The following is a 15,619-nucleotide window of genomic DNA, read 5'->3' on the forward strand; positions in this document are numbered from 1 at the left end:
CTGAAAATTGTTTATGAAATACTACTATAACCTAAAATTCCGCTCAAGATCAAGCATGAATCTTTTTTTTTTTTTTTGGTACTGAAGTGTGAATCTATTTAGATCTGAAAATATGGGTTAGCTTGCCAAAAGGTAACTGGTCCACTACCCCGCAAGTCAATTGTGGACTCATCTGCCAACCCATTTTTTTAATTTAATTTTTAAATTGAGTTACAAATTGTTGTGCATTAAAATCAAGTTATATAATTAAATTAATCCCAAAATCTATTTTACATCATCATTCTGTCATTATAAAACTTATAATTATAAGTCAATATAAAAATCTTATTCAATCATGAGACCATGCTTTCAACACAAGACAAAAGTTATCCTTCATCAAATTCTTAATATAAAAGTTATTTAATTAATTTAAATAGATTAAAAATTAAATAAATTAGTTATAATTGGAAAATGTGACATTACCTCCTCAAAATATTCCTGAGTAACATTAGATTATATAAGACAACTAAATCAGTTTTTTTTTTAAAAAAAATAAATGAGACACAAATGAGTGATTTTTTTGCCAGCAAAGGTTATGCTTAAAAATAATATAAAACAAAAAATTCTTTTTTATAATTTATATAAAAAAGAGTTAAAGTGTATCCAGTACCTCAAAGTATTTTTTCGAGTGTATTTAATAACCTAAAATATTTTGTAATGTATCCAGCACTCTGAAATATTATTTTAGATGTGGATAGTATTTTGAAGTATTTTTTTATACATCCAACACTTCAAAAAAAATTTTAAATGCATCAAGCATCTAAAATTATTTTTTAGAGTATTCAGCACCGAGGCAAAAAAACATATTTAAATATGCTGGAGCCACCAAAAAAATATTTTGGAGCACTGAATGCATTACAAAATATTCTGAGATACTGGATACAAATGAAAAAAATATTTGGAGGTGATTGATGCCCATAAACCCTGTAAAAAAACAAAAAGTTTTAGGAAAAGAAGGGGAGGCCAACCCTCTTTTTTTTGGTGTGGTGGGAGTGTTTGGATGGAAACCAAACCATGGTTTCAAAAGTACTTTTACGGTTTACGAAGTAAATATGTGGATGAGTTTGTTTTGTTTTGCGGAAAAGTGTTTTTGAGTAAAAGCACTTTTGAGGGTTGACAAACATTCTCTAAGCTAGAAATTTTAACGGATAAGCCCATTAAAATGTTATATTGTCAGTTGGGGGATGTTTCCATTAGTTTTTTAAAAAAATAATTTCAAAAAATTCAAAATAAATATACAAAAAAGAGTTTTATCTTGAAAAAAACAGTCTTTTAAGCGGTTGTAATGTCCGTTCCTCAGAGGTTAAGGGGCCCCAACCTGATATGGGTCTAACTTTAATCATAATTGAAATTTGCCCGTGGGTGCGTGCGCGTGCGCGCGCGTGGGGTAGTAGAGAGAAGTTAGCCAATCAGTTAAAGTTTGTGAATACAGGTTTACTCACAAATAAGTGAAATAACTAGGTATTTTTTAGATAAAATCAAAGGCAACTTTAATTTAAGGCCGAACAGCCGATGACCATGCCAGTTACCATTGAAAAAAAAAAAAGACAGTAAGAAGAAGAATTATTTAAGGCGGAACAAACAAACAAAAAAAGGTGATGTCACCTTGGGGCCCTTGTCACTGTTCGTTTTTTGCACGTACCTGCCTTTAATTTAATTATTTGGGTCCGCTTTGGGTTTTTACGGCTGAACGTACGTCATTACGAAGGAGCCCCAAGGAATTATTGGGTCTATAATATAGTCTATAACAGTAGTAAATATTCTCATGGGGGGTAGCCTTGTCTGGAAATTTTGGGCTTCAGGTAAAATTACCGTGAACTAGAAAATTTTACATATATTTTGTTGTATTTATCTTAACTGATTTGTTTGTTAAACGGTTACTATTGATCCACTTAACGGTTGTGGTATTTTCACCATTGTAAAATCTTTGTATATTTTTGCACTTAAGAAAAAAATTATGGTATGAAGGACCTATTTGGAATAACTTATAAGTAGTTTTTTAATCGTGATTTGCGAAATACAAGGTAAATATGTGAAAAGAATTTTATCTTGATTTACATAAATGTGTTTATAAGTTATTTCAATCACAACAACAAATAGGGTCTAGATGTGCATGGGAGAATATTTTATAAGTAAATTTGTACCTTGACTCTTCAATTTATCATTATCTATAGTTTTACATTTGGGTTGAAGTTCATCTAATATTTTAAAGTATTTTTTTCAAGTGAGTTTAGTATTTTAGAATATTTTATTATATTATTTTTTCTTAAAATAATTTTTAGAAAGGGTTAATGTACAAATTTTCTCTGAAAGTTTTCACTTTAGAGCGTTGTGCATCCAAAAGCTTTTTAAGGTACAATTTTTGTTCTGAAAGTTTAAATTTGTAGCATATTACCCCTTATCGTTAACAATATTAACACTCAATGTCACTATTTCAACAATCTATTTAGCGACACCGGATGCATAATATTTTTAGTATTGTTGGGAACTAAATATGAATATATTTTTTAAAAAAATTTAAATATTGATTTATCACGATAACCTAACTCTTAGAATGACCCCATTGGTTAGGCCAACATTTTGGGCACATCTTATGACTACGTAGAATTCAAATTGAAGAGATTGGGTTGGGGCAATACTTTGAGTAAATTTATGCGTATCAAATCATTGCACGCATACGCCTAAAAATGGCAATGTCTTGGCATACTTATGCATCAATCAACTTCACAACATCCGTTACACAATTATCCCTGGAACCACCTCATTAATTCCCGATGAGTTGGTTAGTCCTAAGCATGAAAGCAACGGACTTCACCTATAAGTGCAAAATCGTGTCCTTGTTCTCTTGCCCCACCTCGATAACACTACGACTTAATTCTTAATATAAAAATTAATTTAATTTTTAATTTAGTCTTAAATATAAAATAAATTAAGAAAATGACAAAAAAAGACCGATAAAATAGAAAAATTGTAAATAAGGACTATGACAATATTAGTATGTGTTTGGACAACAATAGTATGTGTTTTGAAAAAAATTTTATAAACCGGTTTCTGTGTGCCAATTTTTCTAATTCGGTAGTCTTTTTTCTGTCATTTTTTCTGTAAAATTTTTATCTACTGTCTCTTATGTTTATCCAATTTTTTACTAAAATAATCGTTATAGTAATGATAGTTTTAGCTATTATACTTAATTATTAAGAATATTTTAGAAAAAATAATATTTATTTATTACAAATAACTAACTTAACTAATTTTCTTAATCTATTCAAATTAATCAACTAGTTTTTATATTAAGGACTAAAGATAGTGGTAGTAATAATAATAACAACAACAATAATAATAGTCTAGGGTATTTTCCCTTCCAATGACAATAAACACCTTATGATGTTTTGATTTAACTTATTTTAAGTGATTTTTTAGGGTAATTCAAAGCGCCTGTCTTGTCCGCCTTAAGGGTGGGAAAGGTCACCCAAATTTGAACCTGCGTACATATCTTATGACTATGTAGGTATATGCATTATATGGTCAGTTGTTGCAAGTTTTTTTTTTTTAAAAAAAATACTAGACTCATTCAACAATTTATTATAGTTACTTATGTTTTTTCAACCCGTGTCCTACGAATATATAATATCATTGTTTTTATAAACTTATATTTAATCATATTTTATGATCTTTATAAATTTTCTTAACAATATTATGTTTTCATTAAAAATTTATGATCAATTTGCCGTTTTTCCCCCCTCAATGTTCCTTGTATCATTTTTTTTTGTTGGGAAAATTTTAATTATATGTTGTATTTACTCAAAATACAAAGGACATATGTCTTTTGAATGTGTGTAAACGTACGTATGAAAAAAAAAGCAAAGAAAAAAAAACACAATCGTTAAAATAATATAATGTTGGTTATTCGCTTACTTTTTATAACGAGATTCGCGTTATTTGGGAAATAAAAAGAGTAAACATATAAAGATAGATACACATAAACTTTCAGTGAAAGTGCGCTTAACATCATATGAATTCTGGACGTGTAAATATACACATGAGGGAGGAAGAAGGGAGTCGATGGATCAACGAAACAAAGAGCTAAAGGTGTGTTGGCTCAAAAGAGAAAGAGAGGAGACAGATTTTAGTGGAGAAAAAGAGAGAGAAGTGGAGAGAAGCATTTTAATATTATCTTGTTTGGATTGACAATATAAAAGAGGAGAGAGGAAGGATTTTTATCATTTATAATATATGATCTGATAAGAGTACTGCAATAGTTACCATCCCTTCTACATGTAATGGAAGATCGTAAAGGTAATATGAGAATATTAAATTAATTATAAACATATTAGTCAAAACAAACAAAAAATATCCTTCTCTTTCAAATCTCCCCAGTTTGAGAGGGGAGGGTTATGTGAAAAATTTTTCCTCCTAGACTAGAGTGTGTTTGGTATGAGGGATTGGGGGGGAGGGGAGGGGAGGGATTTTAATCATTTTCCCTTGTTTGGCAACACACAAATTTTAGGAGGGGAGGGAAAATTTTTTAAAATTTCCCCTCCCCTCCCCTCCTCAACCTCCCCTCCAAAATTGAGAGGATTTGGAAGGAAAGGCAATATTTTGTCATATTATGACCATTATGCCCATATTTTGTCATGTTGTGACCATTATGTTTATATTTTGTCATGTTATGACCATTATGCCCACGCCTTAAATAAAATAAGAGCAAAAATTGTCCATATAAAAATATTTTTCCCTCTCCTCCCCGCTTTTTTTATAAATCCAAACAAGATAATATTAAAATCCTTCCACTCCCCTCCCTTCCCCTTCCCTCCATTAAAATCCCTCCCCTCCCCTTCCTCTCATTGAGCCAAACATACCCTAAAAGTTTTAGCAACCCAAATAAGGAAAGGTGAGCAAAATTACTCCTCTCCCCTTATTAGTCCCTTCCTACTGTTTTCTTTCTTTAAGCTTTAGCTTGTCTTTGATTGTTAAAAAAAAAAAAAAAAATGAAGCTTCTGTCCCCCCCCCCAAAATTTTTTCATTGATTTGGAGAGATTTGTATAGATCAACTCACTTAATCTGAATCAGCATGGTAAAATTGATTAGTATAGTTTCATGTGTACTTTCGCATCTCCAAAAGCATATGACATTTGGCACGCTTTAGGCAAAAATTTATGAATATTACTGTGCCTTTGCTCTTTTCATTTTTTTAAATAGTGTGGGCCTCACTATAAAAAAAAATGACTCACGTCATGTATTTTAACAATTGTGCTATTTATCAATAAGGGTTTAATCTAGCGGTAAGGTTAACTCTCACAATATGGTAAATAAAAATTATATTTTTATTAGAAGAAGTGTTTATATTTAGTGGCTAACAATATTTAAATAGGATTATTTTTAATAAGAGGATATTTATATCTAAAAAAATACAATTGAACCATTTTTACTCTAACTTTACGCTTTCACATGTACTTTAAGTAAAATGAGGGAATATTTGTGCACTTTTATCTTAAAGAGAATAAAATGTGGTTGTCATGAAAGATGGACAAATGCTGACAACACGAGGGGCCAGCGTTCCCCATGTGGCTAAACCAATGAATGTGCATAGAAAGTGTGCATACGTAACATCTTCAGCCCAAGCGTAAAATCATTGTGGCACGTGTGGGCTCCTTTTCCCCATTGAGATACGCACACATATACAAAATTATCATGTTAGTAATATAAACATTTTTAGCTTCCTTTATAATATCCAGTACCTAACATAAAAGCTAGTTGATTAATTTGAGTAGATTAAAAATTAATTAAATTAGTTATTTATAATAAATATTTTTTATAGATATCCTCACTAATCAAGTGTCATTTGATAAAATATTAATATATATAACTATTATAATAACTACTTTAAAAATAGATAAATATACAAAATAAAATAAGTTAGGATCTTATGTTTAGTATTAAATTAAAAATTAAACTAATTCTTACTAAAAGACGAGTAGTTGTAAATCTTTGTTGCTTGTGCCAATAGATATAATAATCGTTTTCGTCCCGGCATCAACCTCCTCTTGTATGATATTCTTGTTCACTCTTTTAATTACTCAAAGCTATTTTCATATTCAGGAGATTTCTATTTGGGGTATGATTAAAATTGCATGTGGACACATCTCAATATTTATTTGATTTGTGATGTTATGAGATATTAGTTTTTTTTTTTAGATTAGACTCTATTAATAAAATTGCTACTATTTTAAATAACATATGTCATATATTATAAATTATGCATAAAAAATGTATATATATATATTATATTATAATTCTCTGGTCTTAAATGTAAGATTTATTTTATAGTAAAATTTATATTATAAAATAGGTGTCATTTTAGAATCAAAAGATTATATAATTATTATTACCAAAAAAAAAATATAATTATATAGATATTGTATTGCTATATCCTTGTATTTTTATGACTTGTTTGGATGTGCTTTATTTGCAGTCCGACGAATAAACTACAATTATTAATGAATTCATAGATAATTTTGACCCAAAAAAAATGGAATTAGATTTTTGTTTGTTGTAATGAGAGTGATTTAAGGCCTGTTTGGATAAATAAAAAAACCATGGTTTTGGGATCCAATCATGGTTTTGGGTCCCAGACTTGCCAAAAACCCAGGAAAAAAAAGAAACCATGATTTTGGATCAAAACCATGGTTTGGAGCTCAAAACCATGATTTCAGAAGAAGTGAATCCATTCTGCTTCTGGCTCAAATGGGAGAGTATGATTGTGCCTGTAGAGTAGATCTCAACGATAATATGATTTTAACATTTCTCAATTATTTTTTTTTATAAACATATTTAATCTTATATTTTATAAATATATATACATATTAATTATATTATTTTATATATTATTAATATGTTGTAAAAAAATATATTATTAACAATTTTATTTTTTCAAATTAAAATATATTATAAAATCTATTTATGTAATATCATATTAACTTATGTTTTTTTAGTAAAATTTTACATATAAAAAGTTCTTCTGATAACAACTATCCAAACACTCTAATTTATTAGAATCACTTTTCACCACAAAATCTATTCTTCACAAAATCTTTTTTTCCAGAATCTATTCTCCAGAAGCTATTCTCCAAACCATGGTTTAGTTTCATCCAAACACCCCTTTAGTTTGGCTTTCAGTCCACTTGAATTGATTTGCATTAACTTTATTTATATATGTAAAAGGATAGATGTTTTTTTCTTAATTTTCAAATATTTTTCCTTTTTTCTTAGGTGAATATGTGAGCGTGCCCCCGTAGAACAGTAATCTATTAAGGATAAACGTGTTAAACAATAATCTATTGGCAATGAAAAATTTATCTAAATTATTTCAACTTATACCAACAATTATTCTTATTTAACGATGATCACTTTAATTTACAAACTAAATCACATTTGATATAAAATTAAAAAAAACATATTTCATTTCTTTATATCAGATAAAATAATTGGTCAATAACTGAAAGAGTTAAGTATAAGCTATGCCACTTTAATTAATTTATAAAGAAACAAAATAATGATTTTTTGACAGCTATAACGATCCCCGCGTTAACAGCGACCCTTGTGGTGGCGCACATGATAGTTCCCCGTCCAAGGATACTTCTGTCTTTTACTATCTGATTCTTATGAATAAATATCAATTTTTTTTAAAATGTAAATAATAGCAAAATCTCATCTTTGAATTAGTCTACTAATAATTAACAAGAGTTAAACTTTTCCATCAATCAACATCATTAATAAATGAAGTAATGAGGTTTAACTTTTCCTACACTTTTCCTGAAACTTCTTGTGCAGTAATTCAATATTTTTAATGTAATAACCATTAACCATATATTATATTCTATTGCCAAAAAAAACTGTGCATTCTCTTTGCTTAAATAACCAATATTTATATCTTATATACTATTCTATATAAAATATTTAACAAAATATATAATTCCATATAATTTTAGAAAATTTTTTAATAAGTCAATGAAATTTTAAATTTATTATTTAAATTATTTTAAATTTTTGAACTCATTTAAACAAAAACATACTGTATAACTTTTTAATCTTGAATATTTCAAAAATTTCTTTTTTTTTCATGTTACAGTTAGTATGGTCTCAAGCTTCATTTTTATTCTTTTTGACCAACAATTTATTCATCACGTTTACACGTAATTAAATTCTCTCGTTCAGTGAAAAAATAAGAAAAGATTTTCTATTTTCTTAACAGAAACTCAATTTGAATTAAGAGATCCTTATAATATCATCCATTTTCAAATTAAGAACAAATGTTCTCTTAATAAAAATATGTTTGAGATACATCAACAAATTATTGGTTGAGGAGATAAGTGGTTTCACCTCAATAAGACAAAGGACATAAATATAAATTCTAAAAAACATAAATATAAATTCTAAAAACGCACTTATTGAGAAAAATAAAAATCATTTGGTTTTAAGTTTCGAAAGGAAAGACCCTTCATAAAATAAAAAAAAGTGTTTGGAATCCTATTAAGCAGTAAAAGTAAGCATATTTTTAAGGGAAATTCAAACGTTAGTTTGCACGTTAAAAAGCGACTAACTTTTTTGATTAACCCATCCCAATTGGTGGTCATTTGTGTTGCTTTTAAATATCAACAATAAAATATGATTATTTCAGGATTTTTAAGCTGATAAAGAAAAGGATCTCTGAGATGTGATCACACTTATTTATTTATCTATCCATTGTAAGTTTTTTTTTTTTTTTTCCGGTTACAAGAGAGGGGATCGAACCCCTACTCACACACCCCACACACCACCCACCCATACCACTAAACCAAACGGTTCGGTGGTATTGCAAGTTGTTATTATCATGAACACTTTATCACACATGTTGTAGATAATTGATTATACGTATAAATAATTATCCAACACACGAGGCACAAGGATACACACATACATAATATATCCCATTCCATATAAATTTTTTTTTAGCTTTGAGCATATTAAAAAAAATTAAATTCACGTGATTTCTTTAAATACTCTCATGTAGCATTATATATATAATATATATATCAATTTATAAATTAGATAAGTTAAATTATAAAAAAATAAAATAAAAAAATAAAATGACGTGAAATTTTATATTCAGACTAAATTTGCCATCATCTAACCCCTTATTAAGGAGTAGAGTAAGTATAACATTTATAAGTTACCTCAATTCACTCTACCTCTTGCCCAAAAAAAATCACTCTGCTTATAATATTCATAAAATTTTTTTAAAATCATTTCTATTGATTGTATATGGTAAAAGGGATTCCATCAATGGAAATTGTGATTAAGAACACATTTAAAAAATTAATACATGTTTATTATAAATAATAATCTAACTATTTTTTAATATCTTTAAAAACTTATTTAATATTTGCTTTTAGGATATAAAAAAAGTGTTAAAAAAATTGTTTATATGTTGTAAAATGACAAAATCTTACTTTCAATCATTAGAAATGAAACTAGAGTTTTAGAATGAAGAGGACCTAAATTAAAGAGATATATGAAAAAATTTACATATCTAAAGGGGGGCGTAAAATGTATTAACACCTCTACAGTTCCAACTTCTGGTAAAAAAAAATTAAAAAAGCCATTACCCTCAATTAAAATTTTTTAAAAACATGAATGTTGTTGCAATTAAACTCTGGTATGTATCTATTGACCCAAACAAAAAAAAAAAACTCTAGGCATGTATCTTAAAATATTACTCCTCCGGTCCTAATATAAGACCCAATTGACTTATTGAGGAGATTAAGGAAGTAAGTTAGTGGTTATTTATAATAAATAAGTGTTGTCATTCCTAAAATATCCTTGCTAATTAAGTATATTGGCTAAAACTATCATTATTAGAAGGATATCTTGGAAAAAAATACATAAAATAAGAGACAAAAGGATTGGGTCTTATAATTAGGACCCAAAAAAAGTCAAATTGGATCTTATAATAATGATCGGAGAAGTAATTGTTAATATTGACATAAAACCTTGAATCTTGACCCCTAGCGCAGGATAGGGGTAATTTTGTCAATCCACTGAGATTCGGGAATCAATATAAATACCTCTTTAGTTGCGGCCACTATAAAGTATAAACAATAATCGAGCCATTTGAGTCCAAACGAGCATCTGCTTCCCGTGGGCTACCGTTTCATTTCACCTTCAGGCTGCAGCGATAAGAAAAGCCTCGCGTCTTTCCGCTATCTTCATGCATATTAACTAGATTGATTCATTTCTTTCTCCTGTTTGTTTCTCGAGGAAATTTTCTGAACCTCCGAGATTCTGCCATGGATTGGATTCGGCCACTAAGCTCCGTTGACTGGCACCATGAATCTTACCCGGCCTATGAGGATTTCGCCATTCTCCCCTTCTTCGTCCTCCTCTTCCCCTCCGTGCGTTTTTTCCTCGACAGATTGTGTTGGAGGTATTGTGTTTTGTACATTAATGTAACGGTTTTTCTGCCACGTGATCTCGACCTTTTGCTTTTACATGTTTTAGCTGGAGATTTGTCTGTGAATTTTCTCCATAGTAAACTGATTAGGATTTGCCAGAAGAATCTGCTTCCTTTGTTACTGGTGAATTGGATTCGCTTTTGCTGCTTTTCACATGCTTATGATTGCTTTGTTATTGGGCATCAATTGGATGTACACAGGCGAGCATTCAATTCTTAAATAGCTCTTGATTCGGTTTTAACTTGATGTTTATGCGAACTGTGTGCTCAATCTATAATCGAACTTAGCTGCCTTCCATATTTTTCTCTCTTTTCCTTTCTCATCATTCGAGCAGTGGCGTTTTTTAAAAATTTAAAACTAGTGTGCATTAATGCTGGTGCCGACTTGCTGGGTTTTTGTAGCACACAAACTGTTTTTTCTCCAACATTTCGGCTTATTTAAAACCTATGCTAAAATTGTTTTCAATTCGTTGTGTATAATCTTGGTGCGCAAATGAATGTGTCAAGTCGCTGACAATTCTGCTTTTCTTTTATCTGAACAAAGTTATATGTTCCAAAAAAGTAGGACCTAGAAATAGTTATATGTTCCAAAAAAGTAGGACCTAGAAATAGTTATATGTTCCAAAAAAGTCTAGGACATTGATGCTCAATGCTGTAACGATCCGGTTACCTCTCAACTAGTATTCTGGCTCCAATAACTGCCCTTCTGAATATTCATGCACCTTTGCTGCAGAATTTATCCTCCTGTTATTGCTTATTCAGATGTGGTTATACCATTTGGTGTGATATTTTTTCAGGCTTAACAATTATTGTACTGATTCTCTGAGGATTAAAGACTCGATGAACCTTGATATGACAAATACCATTACTAAGACTCATCTAATTTACTAGCGGTTTTCCCCCCCCCACTTTACAAATAAATCAATCTATGCTCGACAACAAGATTTTATATTTCAACCAAACTGAAATAACTGGCAAAACTTGGCCATTTGCAATTATGTCTGTCAATGTTTTCAACCTTTCAGTTCTGTTTAGTCAATGTTAAGTAAATTCTATTTACAGAAAGTGGGCAGGTGGTTGATTTTTGGAAAGGGGCGTGAGATGCTGGATTTTGAGACAGCTGAGAGGAGGAAGAAGATTAGAAAGTTTAAGGAATCAGCATGGAAATGTGTTTATTATCTGTCATCAGAAATTCTCTAGCTTTGACAGTAACTTATGATGAGCCTTGGTTACTAATACAAGAAATTTTTGGGGGACCAGGTGATCAGGTCTGGCCAGATCAAAGATTAAGTAAGACTCTTTTTCCCCCAAATTAATGTGGTTATTCAATTCCTTTGTTTGATTTTATTTTTGTAGTTTTTGGCCTTCTTGCATCTTTTCTAGTGTGAACTTTTGCATAGCAGAGTGATAACCTATTGAATTTTCAGGTTGAAATTAAAAGGACTCTACATGTTTGCTGCTGGATTTTACACATACTCCATATTTGCTTTGATATTTTGGGAAACAAGGCGCTCTGACTTGGAGTGTCAATGGGCCATCATGTTGCCACTGTCATTCTGATTGTGCTGTCTTACATTTTTAGGTATTTTTCATTAACTTCTGTTTGTCTTAAACTAACATTTTAATTCCGCAGTTTGCTTGCTTTGTTATCCAAGCATTTCTAAAGGGTGTTATGAATTGTACTTTTGTTGGCATTATTTGTTGCTGTCTGATATGTTTAAATTTACCTTAAACTTCTTAAAAAGAGCTAAAAGATATCAAGATTCAAGAACATCAATATCTGTTGTCTGTAATTTAACTCATTTTACTTAACATCTTAACATCATCAATGACAAGTTAGGTCATATTATGAATTTTATTAGCTGTTATCCGTCAGTTAAAAAAAAAAACAAGAAGAAGGGGTGCTACTGATCTTATAGGAAACTATTTGTAGTTAACCGTGAAATAGTTGGCTTAATAACCAGATAAATTAATTTCTGGCTTTCATGGAACGCTTGTATCTAAATGGGATAGGATAAGAGCCTGGAGCTTCTGTGAAATCCTTTGACTTACAGTTGCAATTATGTGGCAATTATAGCTCCAATGTAAAATTATATGTTTATATATACACTTTTGTTTAAAAAGGCAATCTAACAGCATTGTGTTTTCTTGTCTTCACTCTTTTCAGGTTTGCTAGGGTTGGATCAATTGTTTTGGCGCTTCATGATGCTAGTGATGTATTTCTGGAGATGGGGAAATTGTCTAAGTACATTGGTGCTGAAATGATTGCTAGCATTGCATTTTCTTTTCGTTCTGTCTTGGATCATATTGGCCTCATCTATTATCCATTCTGGATCCTTTGGAGTACAAGGTTTGTATAAGTTATGTACTCATTTCACTTGTTTGTTTTCTTGTCTTTACATGTTTAATGTTTTACCGTTAAGTTTTCTTGTAATCTAGGGGTAATTTACATTTTCTTGCATTCTTAACAAAGTTGAACATCTGCTAGTTCTTTTTTTTTTTTTTTTTTTTTCCGGGGTTGAAAATGTACTGGTTCAAGTGCTGTGCAGCAAAAAATTAGTTATTCTCCCTAAATTCATGTTGACTGTTAATAGAACTGATGGTCTTCAATTAACTTCGATGCAATGAAGCTATGGGTAGCATTTGATGCGTTTTCTGCTTTTACAAATTAAATGCTCAACATTGGAGGAGCTTTTTGGTGATTATTATATATTAAGGAATAACAATTCATAGCCTGGTCCTCTTGGAGAACAGCTACAGATTTCTGGTTGGGTCATCCATCCATGTCACAGTGTGTTGGTCATGCTGTCATGTTAGTTCAATTCATTGAAACGAAACATTTCAATGATTTCTGGAAACTAAAGAAAATGATTTTTATACTAGTTTTAGGAAGATTCTGAAGTGACTGTGTGACGATTTTTTTGTTATGCTTTGTCTTGACACTTTGTTCCTTGCCTGATTCCATAAAACATTTTTTGAACTGGGATCTATCTTGCACTGTGTCAGAATTTGATGAATCCTGATATTTCATTTGAAATGGTCTGAGGGGTTATTTTTAGACCAGTAGACCAGTTCAACCGGTCTATTTAGTTCCTCTTAAATTCTAAAAATTGCGTAATTCTGCATTATGTGGGAGTAACCGTTATTGAGTGATGGGTTTATAGACTTACCTGGAATATGTCACCTATTTTTGCTCTGTGGTTTCATACTGTCAGTCCATTTGCTTTCCTACTTGATTCTTCATGCTATTGCATATCAATAATAGATGCAGCCATATGTTTAAATCAGTTATTTGTGTTTCGAGTTTTGATTTAGTTGGCATGAAATGTATCATTGATCATTTTGTAGTTTCGTTAAGAGAATCTTCAAAGCTGAAACTTAGCGTGAACAGAACTAGAAAGTGATACTTATTCATGAGAGGTTGTGACTAAATCTTTCAGCAAACTTCTTACAGAAACAAAATAATACAAATATCATTTCTGATTTTGCAAAAAATTTAATTATTCAGTTAAATTGGGATATCGTATCATTTGACACCTCTTTCAATTAGTCGTTCTTTTTCTCTATGGCAGTTATGAGGTTGTACTCACCTTGGATAAGGAAAAGCACCCAGTTGATGGTCCAAATACTATTATGTGTTCAATAGCCTTCTATACTGCTTGCTTGTACTGCATATTTATTGGTGGGTGCTCATCTACCGGATGCTTGTTAAACAAATCCAAGCTAGAGGCAAACTTAGTGAAGATGTTCGATCTGGTAAGCATGAATGTGTTTTATACGTGGCTTCCTTATTTGAACATTGCTCTCTGCAAATTCTGTTCCCCATCATGCGCTATGGAAGTGGACACATATTAAAAATGATTGTGATTATGAAGTGCTGGTCATTGCCTACGCAGCACACTTCGATGCGTTTATTATGGCGAAGGCATTTAGTTATTGTGTTTGATAATGGTTAATTGTCCGAGTCTCAATTTCAATCAAGAATAGCTTCAATTAATTATCATGCTTCCAATGCAGGTTTCTATCTTAATTTTAATGAATGGCAATTTATTAATTCCTAAATACTATTTCTGGTCTTAAATATAAGACCTTATTTGTAATTTATAAACGAGGTCTTGTATTTAGTACCGGAGGTAGTATGAAATATCCTTATCTAGTTTTCTGTTCCTATTTCCTGGTGAATTACTGGTATCTGTCTGTAAGTTGTTCTCTTCATCTTTTATGCAGATTCTGAAGATGAAGATGAACATGAAAGATTAAGCAGGAGAGAAGGATTTGCATGGATAACCTAAACCGAAGACATAGGTGAGATTCAATTGGTGAAAAGCTACTATACACGATAGAGATCTTAAGTGATGGTCTAATTTAAAAAGGAAATTGCAAAATATTCCATAAAGAGCCGAGTTTTGACCCTTTCTCGCCCAGCATGTTTTTTGTGTAGTAATTTTGTGCTTGTCTTCACTGATTTATTATTATTTTTTTTCCGAACTTGTCTTGTATTCACTGATTTGTATACTGGAATTAAGGCAAACGAGATATTGTAAAATTCCTTTGTTAGTTGGAGATAAAACCCGCTAAGATTATACTCCTCCGGTCCTAAATATAAGACCCTTATACTAGTGTGTATAAGGGTTTTATATTTAGGATCGGAGGAGTAATAAATTATTTACACATGGATTTTGTTACTGCCATTGATTGAGCGATAGTTTGGGTTATTTCTTGCAGATAAAAGAATTGTTTAAGATCCACACCTCTTCTTTGCCCTTGCCCTTAGCTCCCACGACAATCTTGTGATCAACGTAATCTCCACGTGGAGGGTTGTGGTTATACTACTAATTCAAGAGGAAGTAGATGGAGAGAATTTTCAATCTTCGTCTAAACTTTTGATTTACGTAGCTCAACTCTGATTTTCAGTCTGCAGCTCACAATTTGTTGTAACGATATTGGTTTGCTTGAGTCGTTGTCCTCCACTCCTGATTTCAACGGCGAGCTGTGAAGGATTTTGCTCGCTTTTCTCTTGGGTATGAAGAACTATACCTCATTTTGTCTTCCCTTTTTTTTCCTTTTGGGGTTCAATGTTATGCACTTTAT

At 30.8% G+C, this 15,619-nt stretch overlaps 1 long non-coding RNA gene and 1 pseudogene across 1 annotated transcript; both read left to right on the forward strand.

Annotated features, from left to right (window-relative positions):
- Nucleotides 1–10,188: 10,188 nt before the first annotated feature.
- Nucleotides 10,189–12,888, forward strand: LOC114750258 (LAG1 longevity assurance homolog 3-like; annotated as a pseudogene).
- Nucleotides 12,889–14,780: 1,892 nt separating this feature from the next.
- LOC114750259 (uncharacterized) lies at nucleotides 14,781–15,587 on the forward strand. Its single transcript, XR_003740639.1, has 2 exons — nucleotides 14,781–14,833; nucleotides 15,254–15,587. It is a non-coding gene; the product is annotated as an uncharacterized LOC114750259 (long non-coding RNA).
- Nucleotides 15,588–15,619: the final 32 nt, after the last annotated feature.

The sequence above is a fragment of the Neltuma alba genome, unplaced genomic scaffold (genome assembly GCF_004799145.2).
Source record: "Neltuma alba isolate B1F8T4 unplaced genomic scaffold, ASM479914v2 tig00006398_pilon, whole genome shotgun sequence".
NCBI lineage: Eukaryota > Viridiplantae > Streptophyta > Magnoliopsida > Fabales > Fabaceae > Neltuma > Neltuma alba.